Source organism: Denticeps clupeoides, chromosome 9 (assembly GCF_900700375.1).
Source record: "Denticeps clupeoides chromosome 9, fDenClu1.1, whole genome shotgun sequence".
Classification (NCBI taxonomy): domain Eukaryota; kingdom Metazoa; phylum Chordata; class Actinopteri; order Clupeiformes; family Denticipitidae; genus Denticeps; species Denticeps clupeoides.
In genome coordinates, this window is record NC_041715.1 from 8,114,284 (window position 1) to 8,130,462 (window position 16,179).

A 16,179-nucleotide genomic window follows, 5' to 3' on the forward strand; every position below is an offset into this window, starting at 1 on the left:
TCTGTCACGATGAAAACAAGAAGGTGTGGATTAGCTGACAAAGGGACATCTTCATCCCCGCTGTTTAGTTTGCAAAGGACACTCATGAAAGTAACAAGGAGTTTAGTGTATCCTGATGCTAAGAGACGTCTATCGGGTACTGCCCACACGTATCCATTACGGGGATCAGCTTCCCTCGAGAGAAGGGTGGAGATGAATTGACATTCAAGCCCTTTTCACACACGCTGCGCCCCATAGCCACGTACCAACTGCGGCAGCCGGCCTCGACAGGCAACGTGTTAGCATTGTGATTATGCGAGAGGCGTTGCTTTAGACCAAAGGGTCTCCCGTTGCTCTCAGGTACACCTGGCCCTCGCTCTGTTGGGCAGCGTGTGTACCTATGGTCCCCAGCATCCCTGAGCTGGCTGCCAATGAAAGCCTTCGTACCCGTGCAAGCTGCAGAGGCAACTCGGAGCCTCTGTAATGCCTTTTGTTGGTCTTTTCCCAGCCAACAGCCTTGGTTTTGTCAGCTCGAGAGAGAGAGAGAGAGAGAGAGAGAGAGAGAGAGACCTCTCCTTGTTTCCATGCAGCTCCACCCCCTCCCACCCAGGCTTGGGTTGGGAACAGGCAGTGCTGTTCATTGTGGGGGCTTTCGGTACACCGAGGAGGCTGCCAGCAGGTAGCCATGGCAACAACATTGCTTTCACTTGCTACTTTTCTGCTTTAAAAGGGACTGTGGAGAATTGGAGGGCCCCTCATCACAGGCCAAATTAAAGGGGGTCACAGTAATTTGCTGGCACCAGTTTAAATAATCATAGAGACGGATGTGTTGCAGAGCAACAGGGAGACAGAAGAAGTGAAATAAGCATAGTAAATGATGCACGCGAAAACAATTTTGAAATAATGAATTAAATTTATCTGGTGAATACATGAGGAGAGGTGATAAATTTAGCTGGAATAACTGCGCTTTAAAGTGTAGGGTTCACAAAAAAATTATAATCCTGGACTGTATGTCATGTACTCAACAGTAACCATTTAAAATAGATGCATTTATATGTGCATGTGTACATTCATTAAATGCATGTCATTTGTAGATTTGGAATACTGTAAAAAATGTAAAATACAAAAAAACCTGGAAATATACCAATTTTTATTGCGCCTTTATTCATTTGTCCTCTTTACAAACAACATCAAGTTTTATTTTCTCATATGAAGAGAAAATCTGCGAATCCATGGAATTCCATATGATTCCTTTTCATCATATAATTACCTTAATCTTATTTCTACAAAGGCCATGTAGGTTGGAGTGGGTTTTATATGAGAAAAGCAGATAAATGTGAGGGTTTTTAAGAAAATTCAACACAGTTTTCACCTATTCTGTGCTGCAGTTGAGGCTCTGGCTTCGACTGTGACACCGGGCATTGAAGACAATTCAAAGCTACTCATTTTACACTTGATTCACTCAAAGCAAATGAGATTTAATCAGGAGGGGGATTTGATTCTGGGCCAAAGTAAATTGTTTTCACTTCGAGTGGTCCACTGAGCCTGACGGTGGCGAAAACACGAAAAGCGTTCTTGTGAATTCCAAAAATTCAATTACATCATAGCTGAAGAATGTTTATTTATAAATGGTGAGAAGAAAGTTTTTCCCCGTTTATTTCCCAATTATCTGGAGAAACATTTGCTGATGGAGTTTATGCTTGTGCAGGAATCTTGGGAGACCAGTATGGAAATAAATTTTAAAATTCAATTTAGACCTCAATTTTTTCTCACAGACGTCATGTGACCACATGGTCCTGGGCAGTCCTTTCATCAGATGTTGTGTTTAAGGGTGGGGTAGGGTTTTCACGTACTCAGTACTCACGTACGGTGAGAGAGCGCCAGCATCATGCTTGACTTCCCCCACATTTTCACCAGATGGCCCTTAACATCAAGTCTGACTGAGGAATTCATCTGGCAGCGCTTCCTGACCACGGCGGCCCCTCCTTTACAACACTGACCTATTTGTATTCTCAGAACAACAGATGAGGCACCAACCCCATCGCGCTCTGGGCATCTGTGCTTAGTGTTTGTGAGGCTAATCCAGCCCCCGTGATGGCTAGAGCTGAAAACGAGCGCCGCAACTCCTCCTGTGAGATCCGGAGGTCTGTCCTCTCCCGATGCCACCCCCACTTTGCCCCTCCTCCCCCAAGCGATGGAGGTAAGAGGCGTGTCGGAACGGTTGCGGGGACTGCTGCCATGCCAGATATCACACTGGTCATACTCTCCGGCTATGGCTGATGATTAATACGATGTCTTGTATTCTTTTTTTGAAGATGATATCATATATTTCAATAAGAACCCATATAATTTCCTCATGCAATGGAAATAAAGTAATTCAATAACTATTATGCATGAATTACATTTGTGCAAATCTAGTCATTGGAGTAACATTTGGTACTGAAGGGTAGGGGTAAAAGTGTTTCCAATTTTTCCAAATTTTTGCTGCAAGGGATCCCATCCGGGAGCCTCTTTTCCCAATCGGCTCTGTGTGGGTGCATGTGGCTGGGGAACATAATGTTTAGGAAGTCCATTTGAAACCAGTCAGGCATTTTTGATAGACCCCAGTTTCGCTTTCATTCTCCCATCCGTCCCTCCCTCCCTCTTTGCTCCCCTCCCTCGGCCGCCCACCCGCCCGCACTGAAGCAGCACAGCCCGCCGGGTACATAAAGGAATGCAGAGCAGGGTAATCACAACATCATCAGCTCTGTCCTTCGAGGTAACCGGCCCAATAATGCACCTCTAATTGAATAACTTATCCACAGCTATTTCCCAGGGGACGGCCCCAGGCAGCGCCGCTGCCCCGAGGCAGATGGTGAAGATGCAACTTCAGAGAGGGAGGCTGCAAGAGAGCACCTCCCTGCTCAGACACAGCCCAGCCTGGCCATCCGACGAGTCTCTCCTGTCCCGAGCTTTCGTCTTGGGTCCTCCCCTCTTCTACTCTCTTCCCTTGTAGATCTCTTGCCACAAAGATGCCCCTTATGTAAGTCAGAAACGAACTCACCGGCGCTGGGGGAGGGATAATTCCTATTAAGACTCTTCCTCTGGCTTTCTGCTCAGCCACCCATGCTGCCGCGGCGGGGGGGACGATAAATTCAGTTTCCTCTTCCTCCACAGGCGAGAGTGCCACCCTGTCAGGGGCACCAGGCCTCGTGTGATAAAGATTATAATGAGAAGGCGCTGGCTATTATTCCGGCGTAGCTGGGCAGAAGTTTTTGTTCTCGGCCTGAACGTCAACCAGTTTTTTTACTCTGCTTTATTCTGACCCAAAATGATGTAATACAGATAATACAGAGATAATACATTTGTAACATATTATTATTTAGGATGTAGTGCATTGAGTCTGGTTTGTGAATTTCAGATTCACCTGTTCTCAGAATTTTCTAATAGAACTACTTATAATCTATCTGCATGTTCATTTTGGTAGTGGACAAGCTCCCAAGATGACTGTGACAGAGATAATGTTTGCATTGTTCATTGAGGCCCTAGAATTACAATTACTACCGAGGGCATCAGAGGAGGAAAGCTGCCAAATTGGGCTGTTTTAATTTGACGTTTCAGAATAAACAGAATAATTTATTTCAGCAAATCCTGAGGACGTACTTCATTTGTGACAATAGTGAACGTTCCCCTGTAACTGTGTTCAGAAAATAGGGCCCTATGTGAAATAAAAAAACACAGAGCAACACCCAACTCTGCAATGGGTTTCTCGCTACAAGTGAAGAAAGGCGTTGAGGTAATACATCGATTTACCCTTCATAGCTGGTTGCACTACATTTACCCAGCACAGAGCTCAAATTAGTGCCCTCCAGCTCTTTCCCAATTAGATTCCAATGAAATGCAGCATAGAGCCAGGGTTCATTACCTCACGGCTCCGCTGTTCCATATGTACACCCACATCTTAGCGCTCCGGGTGAGGAGTCCAGTAAACACCGCTCCTCTGGACTGGCCGGCTGACAGCGAGCCCCTGGCCCGCTGCTCCGATACACGCACTGCGGCTGGAGTGCCATATTCGCACAGCAAGTTGTAGCTGTGTGTGGGAGGTATGAATTGGAGGGGTTTTAGAACCGGTGCAGCAGAAGTGGGTTCTGAGGACCTAGTGTGGCGTTTTGAGTCAGACAGAGAGACAGACAGCTCTCAGGCACTTAAGCCCCGGTGTCTAGTGACGGTGGCTCTACCCTAACGATGGTGCCTGCTCCGTTGCCATGACTCATATCGCTGAAGTTCCACTAGGTACTGCACTTTTATGGCTGGAGTTACAAAAAAGGCAGTTTGCTTAGTGCTTGTTATGACAACCCCAACTAGAAAAATTGTCTTTTTAGGAATGCTTGGTGGGAACCGGTCACTGGAAATTTTATTGTAGTTTATTGTAATTTTATTGTATTGTAAGGCTGTGTCTTCCATAATGAGAGCACACATGGGAGAACATTATTAAAAACTGGAACAAGAGGTCCATCCAATAGGGTGCAGAACTTGTAACGAGCTGTTTTAACCTGATGGAGGCACTTTGTGTTGAATTTATTTATTTGGTCATCCATCTTTACATAGCACTGTTGTTTCTATAAGCAGCTAATATTCAGATAGAGCATATTCGTATATACTGGTTATCCCACTGAACTGTTCTCCATTACATTTACATTTACATTTACATTTACATTTACGGCATTTGGCAGACGCCCTTATCCAGAGCGACTTACAACGTGCTTTCAAGTTACATTTGCCAGTGGATTGGTGCAATTAGAATTTTAAGTGCATATTAAAATTACAAATGAATACTACTGGTGTAGACATTAGTATGGTTTCAGACAAGCTGAATGATCCATCCTTCAGGTGGAACGATGAATGTCCTCTGCCGTAAAACATCGTCAGCTGCTTCTCACACCAAGCAGGTTGTGGTCAGTGTGTCAGTGATGCATCATGGGAGCATAATGGGGTAGCCTGAGGACATGTCGCTCCCATAGAGTCCGCTGAGATGCTGCTCTGCTGCTGCGGGGGGTGTTCCACTACACCCCAAATAACGGGCCTTCCCTGAGACTAGGACAGGGCTGGAAGACCAGCCGTATCCCCCGCTGGCTTTAATTAGGGAACGCCAGTTCTTCCCATTCATCATATTCTGTCCCCTCTTTACTTACCAGATAATGATCAAAGAAAAAAAACAATGTCCTGGGACTACTGAATAATAGCATTGTAGGGAAACATGCAGTGGTGAACGTGAAAAAAGGGCAGATGATCAGAGCAACTCTTTCTTACAGTTCTGTGGGTTGTTCATTCATTTTGCTTAATTTTAATCAGTTTCCATACCATATCACTGCAGGCTAAAATATACCACATTTACATTTACATTTAAATTATTTGGCAGATGCCCTTCTCCAGAGTGACTTAGAACGTGCTTCCACGTTACCTTCGATGAAGTGATTAATTCTGTTTCACTAGGACCCCCAACTATGAATACAATCTTTTTATACTCCCTGTTGTAGTTTCTATACATAAGTCAGACAATAAGAAGGTTACAAGCTAATCTAATTATTCTCTAAAGAGGAAGGTCTTGTGCTGCCGATTGAAAATACTCAGTGACTGAGCTGTTCTGACCTCAAGGGGATGTTCATTCCACCACCAAGACAGAGAAGAATCTAGATGAGCGTCTTCCTAGTACCTTCAGAGATGGAGGGACCAGGCGAGCAGTACTGGAGGCTCGGAGTATACGAGGTGCAGTGCGAGGTGTAATAAGGGCTGTGAGGTAGGATGGTGCTACTCCATGTTTGGCTTTGTAGGCCAGCATCAGTATTTTGAACCTGATGCGTGCAGCTACTGGGAGCCAGTGGAGGGAACGTAGCAGAGGGGCGGTATGGGAGAATTTGGGAAGGTTGAAGATCAGTCGTGCTGCTGCATTTTGTATGAATTGTAGAGGTCGGATGGTGCATAGTGGTGGACCAGCTAGAAGGGAGTTACAGTAGTCCAGTCGTGAGATTACTAATAACTGAACCAGTATCTGGGTGGCCTGTGTTGACAGAAATTGTCTGAAATTTGTCTGAAATTGTAGAGAAGGAATCTACATGAACGGGAAAGATTGCTGATGTGAGTTGAGAAGGAGAGTAGGTTGTCTCCAAGGTTGTGGGCTGTTGTAGAAGGAGAGAGCTGTGAGTTGTCCAGGTAAATAGCAAGATCCCAATGTGGTGAAGAATCTGCTGGAATGAATATTACTTCAGTTTTGGTATGATTGAGTTTGAGATGATGGGTTGCCATCCAAGATGAGATGTCAGTTATACATGCAGAGATTTTGGAAGCAGCATGTAGATCTGAGGGAAGAAAAGAGAAAATAAGTTGTTATGTCTTTGGCATAGCAGTGGTAGGAAAACCCATGTGAGGAAATGACCTCACCAAGTGATCTCTTGAAGAGGGAGAAAAGGAGAGGACCTAGCACTGAGCCTTGAGGGACGCCAGTGGAGAGTCTACGTGAGGCAGAGGTGGATCCTTTCCAAGTAAGATCGCTCATCAAGCTAGGAAGCCAACCACTGCCATGCTGAGCTCCGAATTCCAAGCCTCTTCACAAAAGAGTCTTGTGGTTAACTGTGTCAAATGCTGCAGAGAGGTCAAGGAGAACAAAAAACGATTATTGGTAGCATTAAATCTGATATTGTTGGGTATCTAGAGGGAGATGCAGGTCTGATTTACCAAACCTCCGTGAACACATATTGACTTGATCAGCTCATATTTTTTTCTTTACATGCAATATCAAAATAATGTTTTGCAAGTCATTATGCAAAACAGCTCCCTCCAAGCTTTCTATATGCTGAATAGAGTAAATTTTTAAAAGCATGTAGCTGTATAGGTTTGCAGTTTGCAATACTGATCTCTCACACCCTACTTTACAAATATATTACTTATGGTGTACAATAATTTGATGCTACTTACACAAGGCCATACAAAATTTAAATGCTATTAGTTGCGGAATATTAAGGAAGTTGGAAATACGATTTCTATGAGTCGAGGTGAGAATGTAAGAAATTCAATGTCATTAAAGTAATTTTGGTAACTTGGTGGCTGACCTCTGTCCACCCATTATACAACCAATGACAAAGGCCATCCGCTGATCAATTACTGATACCGTGGGCAGCCTTCACCCCGGACAAAGCAAACACCTTTTAACCTCCCTTCCCGGTAATCCGACCCCAGTCTGTGTGACCTGGCGAGCCTCGCTCTGGAGCAAATTTATTCCACGTACACAAACACACACACACATGGTAGCACACATACACCAGGTAGTGTGTGAGTGTGTGTGTGTATACACACCTGGTCCACTCAGGGACGGGAGGTTCCACAGTAATCTTGCCACAGCTCTGATAGAATGTAGGCATTAGGGCTGTTATTCTCTTTCTGTCTTACCTCCCTTTATTCATTAGATATTTTAAAGAGAAAGAGAGCGAGAAATCAGCAGGGCTATTGGCTCCTCAGTATGTGTCTCCAGTGTAGAGTTTCAGCTGGGAGTGTGGCTTGGGTGTTCACTTTGTTATCTCTCCCTCCCTCCCTTGCTCGCTCGCTTCCTACCCTCCGCTCTCATCCTTTCGTTCTCCCCTTCACTCTCTCTCTCTGGTTAATAATGCAGTGTGTCTCTCAGGGCAGTGTTATACTGCAGTGTCAGTGTGGTTCTCAGCCACTCTACCTGTCTCCACAGTTCAGACGCTCGGGTTGCCCTGACTACACCCCCCACCCCTCACCCCACACCCGACTCTGTCCAAATCCAACCTGGGCTATATTTACAGAGAGAAAGAGCGAGAGGGACTTCTTCATCCAAGAGTACACTACATGGACACTAATTCTGATAATGTGGCTGCTGCTCTGTTGGAGGGCTTGTTCATGAACATAAAATAAGATTGGGGGGGGGGGGGGGGTGGGTTGAAGGGGCAGACAAACTGTAATGGATACCATGTAGGAATGTTAATGGAGTTTGTCTAAAGTCCGATGGCAGTCAAGGGTAGCAAAGTGAGAACATGCCCATTTTCCCATCATACCCTCAGTGCTAATCAGTTCCTCTCCTTTGCTGAGGCAGCATGTGCTTGAAATATGGTCTAATCTGAAGGCCGGCAACCGTGGGGATTGCAACGGGTCTGGAGAACCAAAAAGGAAAATCTCAAAGTTTGCTAAGTGCATAAGGCATAATCAAAAATCTCATAATTCACAGATGGTCATATTTCAAGATAAATATTTTTCATCTATCTATCTATCTATCTATCTAGCTATCTATCTATCTATCTATACCTATTCAGTAAATACAAATGAAAACAGATATGTATGGACTTTTTTCATATTACAAATGATACCCATGTCTGCATGGCTGCATGCAAGAGCTCAGCACAAGATCCTAGTTCACAAATCTTAATTGTAATGAGTCACAGGTTCTAACCCCACTTACTACTATTGCGTACCAGAGAAAGACACATAACACTGAGTGTCTCTAGGGGGACGGTCCCTGTCACTACTGATTGTAAATCGCTCTGGATTAAGGCGTCTTATAAATGTAAATGTAGCTATTGTTACTCAATGTTTCTACATTGAGCTGAGCAACTCCAGTGTCATTGATAGTGCAGACAAATATATTGCACTATTTCTGTTGGAAAACCGATAAATCACTAAACAAAAACATTTCCGCACTTAACAGGTATATCCAGCTCAAAATGCATTGGGGTGACACGCCTGCTCACTATTGTCACTTGTGTTATAAGCAGTGGTACAGGGCGTAGTGGTATGGTGTAGCATGCCCTCAGTTAATAATTAACGCTTGGAAAAGAGACCGCCAGCATTCAGAATAAGTTCTGTGAAGCCTCTGCAAAGGAGCTTGTGCACTTTGTAGGCTCTGAGATCCTGGGGAGTGTTTCGCATACTGCACATGTCCGGCTTTCTGCTCTTGAATGGAAACCATTTGTCGAATATAAAGAGGCCGCGGAAGCGTGCGCAGGGGCACTCTGGGAAACCAAAGCGGGTGAAATCTGCGATTGATATGGATATCACATTATGACTGTTTGCCATGCCCAGTGAACAGGTCATGATCACTCATACGATCACCAGCCCATTTACCACTGCGCGGAAGCGGCTCTTTTTGTTGCGTCTCCTTCCCGTGAATCAATGTGATTTTCTTTATCTGCCTGAGTGCAGCTTGAGCGTGGAATCTGCCCCCGGAATACGGGTACTGAGACGTGGGAGTCGCGTGGGCGAATGTGACTGGCATCTGCCTCAGTCCGCGGCCTGGAGAGCGGCAGCAGCACTCCATATTCAAAGTGACTTCCGCCGAGGGTCTCCCGTGGTTAAACCGGACTATTAGCGAGCAATGCCTCGAACACTGCATTTCAATTAACCCCACCGCTGCCAAGACTGGGATATTTCTGCAAATGTGCAACGGAAAAGCACGTCTGGTAAATAGACTGTTGCCTCCTGTGCCGCACTGCTGGGGGGCCGTACCGGCAGGAAAGATGCACAACAATTAGGTCACAGGAGATGTCTGTTCTCTCGCTGATGAAACAACTAATGGAATACCCTCTGTCCTTTTTTTTTTTTTCAAAACGGGTCTGATAGAATACCCCCCGCTGGCCACTTTATTAGAAACCCATACGTGCACGTCATCAATCTTCACCCACCTATTTAAAAGTCACACTTATTAGATTTACCGTTAGTCAGATCCTTACCAATGGAGCATTCTCAGCATATCAGCCAGTATGTTTCCATGCATGGTTATTGTAGTTTATAATTTCAGCTTGTTAGTGTTACTGCAAATTTTACCTACTACATCACATAGAAAAATAATAGACAAAAAATTTAGCCAACAGCATGTTGATACCTTGGACTGCTTTACAGCTTTCCATGCATGCTATACACATATATATCATACAAATTGATGCACCTTGTCACCTCATGGTTCAGTTTAGTCTGATTTCAGTCTGACTAACACAGCAATAATTCATATGCCATGTAAATGTACTGATGTGACAGTTGGACATTGCTGCTATGTTGTGGAGATTTTTTTACAGTTCAGTCCAACTAACCAAAATATGTGACTGATATTCACGCTACCCCTGAATGTATTAGTTCAAGTAGATCCAAAGTGGAAGGTGCTTTGTGCATGCGGCGTAATTCCCTCTTCAGAACCAAAAATGGTGCTGCCTGCCTTCAGATGTCACTGTGACGCTAAGGAATGATGTACATTTCATTTACAAAAGAAATAAAGGTGACAGGGTGGTAGTAGCCTAGTGGGTAACACACTCGCCTATGAACCAGAAGACCCAGGTTCAAATCCACCCTTACTATCATTGTGTCCCTGAGCAGGACACTTAACCCTGAGTGCCTCCAGGGGGGGACTGTCCCTGTAACTACTGATTGTAAGTCGCTCTGGATAAGGCCGTCTGATAAATGCTGTAAATGGTAAAGTAAAGTGCACAGCACTGTAAAGCTGACCAGTTCACCTCTCAGCATATGGTTGACATCATCTAAACAGTTTGTTTATTGTTTTTGGTCTGTGAAAACAAATATGTTATCAGTAGCCAATAGCTGCCTATAATTTGATTTCACTCCCATGAATGTATATGGGAAAAGGACAGTCGTCCAATGAAATGGCCAAGTCAAGACACATAACGAGCCTACAAAACTGTGCATGGAAACACAGTGATTATCAGGAAAAATATTTGTCCTCCATCCATCCATCCATCAGCTGTCCAATGGTCAGCAACAATGGCTACATAAGGTATAGCAGGATGGGTATTTAACAATTTTCGTCATTTGTAAATCACAAATGAGGTTCAGTCACCAACATGTGGTTGAGGGACAGTCCATTAAATTCAACGCCGCCAGCCTGATGACTAACAAGCGGTGAACCGGGTGTCACGAGCGATCTAAAAACAACAGCCCAGCTCCCTCTCACTCAGGACGTTCCCTGCTGTAACACATACCAGCGCTATGCTGTTATTCTGGCACCGGCACTCCCCTCTTCCTGCCAAAAGCTTCCCATAAACACACTTCCCAGCCTAAAGTTCAGACTACTCTGTGTTTGGGAAGGAGGGGGGGAGGTGAGCCTTGTCAGAGACCCCGTTACTATCGTACCCTATCCTTGTGTCTCCCATGTTATGACACTGAACTGCACATCACGGATCAATGCCACAAACACCGTCATGGTGGAGTCACCGAGATTGGCCCAGTGTGAGAAACCAAGCCAAGATACTTGTGCCTGGAAAGGTGTTGTGCTTAAAAATAACCAACAAGTTCACAGCTTTTGGGAATAGAAATACTTTCCTTTCACAATTGCGTTGCCGTAGGTTTTTATCACTGCTTCACGCATCTGGCACGTCGCTATAAAACATCGACAGAAGTTACATCGACCTTGCTGGCACCAGACCTGCCGACTGCATTGTCCCTTTAAGAGCTTTTCAATAGCCTTCAGTGCAACCGGCGGTCATTTGCATCCCTTCATTCACCAGATCCACTGGGGGAGCGAGAAAAGAGCCTTGCTGCTCTCATTTATCCTGGATCCCTGTACGATTATGTCAATCATGGACGAAATAATGATTTTCTGTATGTGCTCTTTACAAAACCCCACACTGCAGCCATTCAAAGGCATGCCGGATTATGCCAGCGCGCTGGTGTGTGCTGCATAGACAATATCTCGGTATGTGCCGCTTGGTGAGGATGGAGAGATGATGAAACATCGCTGTAGAGCAGGTGTAACCGTGATGCGGGTAAACCCGGTCAAAACACCAGCAGCATCCACCAGAGAGAAAAACACCAATAATGGAAGTGTGTTATGCATATATGGCACGCAGTTGTGTATCGCGCACAAGCAACTCCCGTCTGGCCGATGAGCGTCCTCGCGTTGCACAATTAACTCCAAAGTTCTCCGCTGGACAAGGTGATGCCGGTCTTGTCAAGGCATCAATTATTCAGTCCCAGAGTCTTTCTCCTGCTCTTGCTCTGCGGTCCTCTGGTCTTATCTGGAGGGAGAAGAGGAGAGGCCCTGCCAGGCCTGGAAGTAACGCTGTAGTCTGCCTGGCAGGAGCCGGAGCCCGGCACTGCTGTTCATTAAATCCGAAACGGGAGCACCAGCAGAGGAAGGGATAACAAGACCCTTGAGTCACTTGTGCGTTGGGGCTCCTGCTCTCTCGCTCGAAAAAAAAAAAAAAAAAAAAGAACGCGGCAGAATAAATATATTCTGCTCTCTCTGTTCACGTGCACACACACACACACACATGCAAACATGGACCTTGAACTCGGTCTCCGGCATGAGCGTGGTCTGCTGGTCAAGTCAAAGACAGAGGAGAAATGGCACCATAGGCTGCTGTACGTTTCGTGTAGTAGCAAAGGGGTCGTGATTCAGCTTGACGTTTGTGGGAGACCCGCCTCAGCCTGGGACGATTAAAACTCCGCGAGTCAACCCCATGGACCCGTGAACCACACTTTCAGCCCTCATAAAAGCGTCTCGGGGTCTCCAGCTCCGAACGCGGCCCTACGCGAAGCGGTCCCAAAGACCCGAGAGTGGCCCGGCGAGGCGAAACCGAAGGAGTCGCGCCGCGGTTCCCCCGAATGCCTGGACGGTGAGAACATGCGGTGGCCGAGAGTCAAAGGCAGCCGGGGCCGGCTGTGGAAACTCTGGAGAAGACAGGGGGGCTAAACACGAGAGTAATGGATTAGCGCAAACACTCGCTGACCTGGAATGAGTTTACGGGTCTCTTTGTGAAGATCGAAGTGCAGATACGCACTAACACAAACACGATGTTTCCACGGGCTTATGCGCCGTAACTTCGAACTTCAGCAGGGAGGCTTTTTACTCCCGATTAGGTAGCTGCACCGGGGCGTTTGTGGTCTTGTGAACCTTTTGAGTGTCATGAGGAGGGAGAGAAGAGGCGAGAAAAGAGAAAGCGAGACACTGACTAGACGAGCGTGGAAGGATGAAACGTACGTTTTAATCGCGACCGCAAGTGCAACTTTTTCCTCCACAAAATAAAAAAAGATTTATTGGTCCTGACTATGAGTTCTCCAATTTGAAACGTCCTGCGGTTTAGATACACCCAAAATACCTTTTTTACAATTCTAGTACACCATCACACAGACAGACAGATTTAATCAATTTTTAATTAACATGCGCAACAACTTGGCAATACCTAAACAGGACCAATGACATCATTTATTGGAATACTTTCGTGAATTTATTGGAATGGCCGAGTGGTAGTAAACTAGTGGGTAACACACTCACCTGTGAACCAGGTTCAAACCCCACTTACTACCATTGTCCCTGAACAAGACACCTAACCCTGAGTGTCTCCAGGAGGGGGACTGTCCCTATAAATACTGATTGTAAGTCACTCTGGATACGGGCGTCTGGTAAATACGGTAAATGAGTACCGCAGAACTGGGGAAGATTTTTTGCTTGGTGCTTCGCTGCACTCTTACTAGGTTTCTGGAATAAGGAGTCTGAAGACCCTACTGGATTACATAACTGTTTGGTGGGGGCAGGAGGTTTAGCAGTGTCGTCGCCTCCTGCAATTTGATTGGCCAGTTGTGCAGATGACCCGCCTACTTGGAAAATCTGTTTTACTGAGCCCGCCACTTAACAGAAAACCAGTGCACTTCATCATCTGAAAGAATCAGACTTTTTCCGCTGTGTCCAGGCATCAGCATGGAGTTTTTAGAAGGTCACATTTGACAGCAGGTCTGTGCAGTTCTTATTTATGGCTTTTCTTTTCCACCACACAGAGAAGTCAAAAGTTGTGCAAAGAAACTGTAAAATAAAACAAACCCAGAAAAGGAAGATAAAACGCTGTATCCCTGAACTCTGCTGGCTTCACGCAGGGACTGGGACGCTTTCTCTGATTTCTGGAGCCAAGTTCCTTTAAGTCCGTGGGGGGGCCGTGCAAAGCTGTGACTCAGTACTCCAAATGAAACTCGAGCCAAGACATCTGCACCGCAAGAGAAGGGGGAACGGGACCGACTCTGGAAACTCTCTCGCTCCACAACCCAGCCCCAGCCCGATAATGGAGGGAATTGGGGGAAAATGAGCGTCTTACGTGTTGGATACAAAAAAAAATAATAAAATTTACGCACAACGATGTGTTTTTGTGGCCCTCGCACGAGCGAATGAAAACTTTTTTTCCCCCCCTCAGTTTTTCAGACCCATGTTATTTTCAGATTCTTCCACAGCCTGTGATAAAGTCTACAGCCCCAGGGAAGAGCGCTGGTGGTGGAGGGGTGTGCCTCCGCCTCGCCTGTAGATCGACTCGGTGCAATTTTACTGTAAAGATTGTGGCGTTGTTACATCACTCCGCACGTTACACGCATGCCGTTGTTTTTGCCAGTCATTTGTGCAGAATACATTTGTTTCTTGCCTGTGTGTGCTTCAGGTTATTTCACCGGCCAAAAAAAACAAAGCACTTTATGGATTTCATATTGTTGCGGAGCGTTGTCTACATCATGGCAGATCTGTAGGAATTGCTACGCGGCGCACTGTCGAAAGCTGAGATGGCCGACATGTTATTCTTTGGATTACTGTGGTCTGGACTGGTAGGACGCGTCAGAAAGAACGTCAAAATGTTTGTTCTTTTTCATAATACGACCATTTGGTATATGCGAGGGACCGGAGCCAACTGTTACACACACTGTGCCACAGTTATTTAAAATAATAACAGTTCGGCATGAATAATAATTTTCTGCTCACGCGACTGAAGTGAAGTGCCCTGTGGCCAGGCCGTGGAGTGCAATATAGGAAATCCTACAAGATGAATGCAGTAGAAAGGCGCGGGGACCAGGGCTAATTATCCCGGTGCCCCGGCGCTTCACGTGTGCAGAGAGGGACATCTTTAACATGAGCCACGGCGCTGCGGGTGTGTGCTGCTCTTGCACGCATGTGTGCGTGTGTGTGTGTGTGTGCCTGACCTCCCGTGTCCCAGAACATGGCCACCACACCCCCAAGCTCTCAGCGCGTATTCCACCCTAGACAGGCCAGGTTGCCAGAGCTACACAACTCCCACCCATTAGCTGCAGGAATCCGAGATAACCATGGCAACCAGTCTCTCACCCCCGGGGAGACGAGCAGTAGAACTGAAAGGCTCCATTCAATTTCCACATCCTCAGCCCACTGAGCTGACAGTCTCACAGTCTTTCTGCTCGCTGTGGGCTGGGGTATGGGGCTCATTAAAAACGCACACACACACACACACACTCACTCACTCGCTCGCACACAAACACACACACACACACCTCACATAATCTCCACATTAGGTCTCTACCCTCTTTTTTGCATGCGTGAATTACATCTGGCCACTTAAATAGCCTGACGGAAACGTCCTCCTCAAGATCGGGCTTTTCCCCCTTTATTTAAAAAAATTATACACACAGTATTTCCGTGTTTGTAGGGACGACATGGCAAATGTCTAAACACACAAACAGAACGTACATTTCCACATTCTCCTAATTAAACTCGTGGTCGAATTTTACTAAATTACCAAAGAAAATTGACCAATCAATGCGTATTGCAGTAAAAAAGTTTCCTTTTACGCAGATGTCTAAGAATCTATAATTGAACCAATTCTATGGACAGCCTAGTGCTGAATTATGCAACATGATACAACATTCCTATTCTATACATTTCCGTCTACAATTTAGTCAATAATTTATTCTAGTGAAACTAGTGAGGTAGCTGAAGAGGCCGAAGAGGGGTTGCTGTCTCCACCCTCGCCACGAAGGACACACAGGAGCAGAAGAGCACTGGGGATCTGATCTGCTGTAGCTCCGTGTGCCTCGAGCGCATGGGCTACCGAGTTCGATCGCCTCCCGGTGCAAACACGTCTGGCCCCTGTGATGGACCGGAGACCCTTGCAGGGGTTGCTTGTGCCTTGGTGTATAGATTGCCGGGACGGCCCCCATGACCCTGAACTAGATAAAGGCAGATGAAGACCAGACATATCTGAAGAGTCACACCAACACACACTACTGTGGTTTTTTTTTTGGTTTTTTTTATTGTATTGTTCCTATTCACCCTGGTGCCGTTTTATCTCCTCTCCACCAGAGGTGAGTCAAAGGCCGGTCCAGTCTGCGGCCATGGAGCGAGCAGGTCGATGTGGCTAAGCACACAGAGCTGCGGGGGCTATTGACCATCGCAACTCCTGATACCGCGGGAGATTATATCTGCAG

At 46.0% G+C, this 16,179-nt stretch overlaps 1 long non-coding RNA gene across 1 annotated transcript; it reads left to right on the forward strand.

Moving 5' to 3' along the window:
• Nucleotides 1-2,156: 2,156 nt before the first annotated feature.
• LOC114796399 (uncharacterized) lies at nt 2,157-3,018 on the forward strand. The gene is made up of 3 exons (XR_003750716.1): nt 2,157-2,179; nt 2,665-2,704; nt 2,784-3,018. It is a non-coding gene; the product is annotated as an uncharacterized LOC114796399 (long non-coding RNA).
• The last annotated feature ends 13,161 nt before the right edge of the window (nt 3,019-16,179 follow it).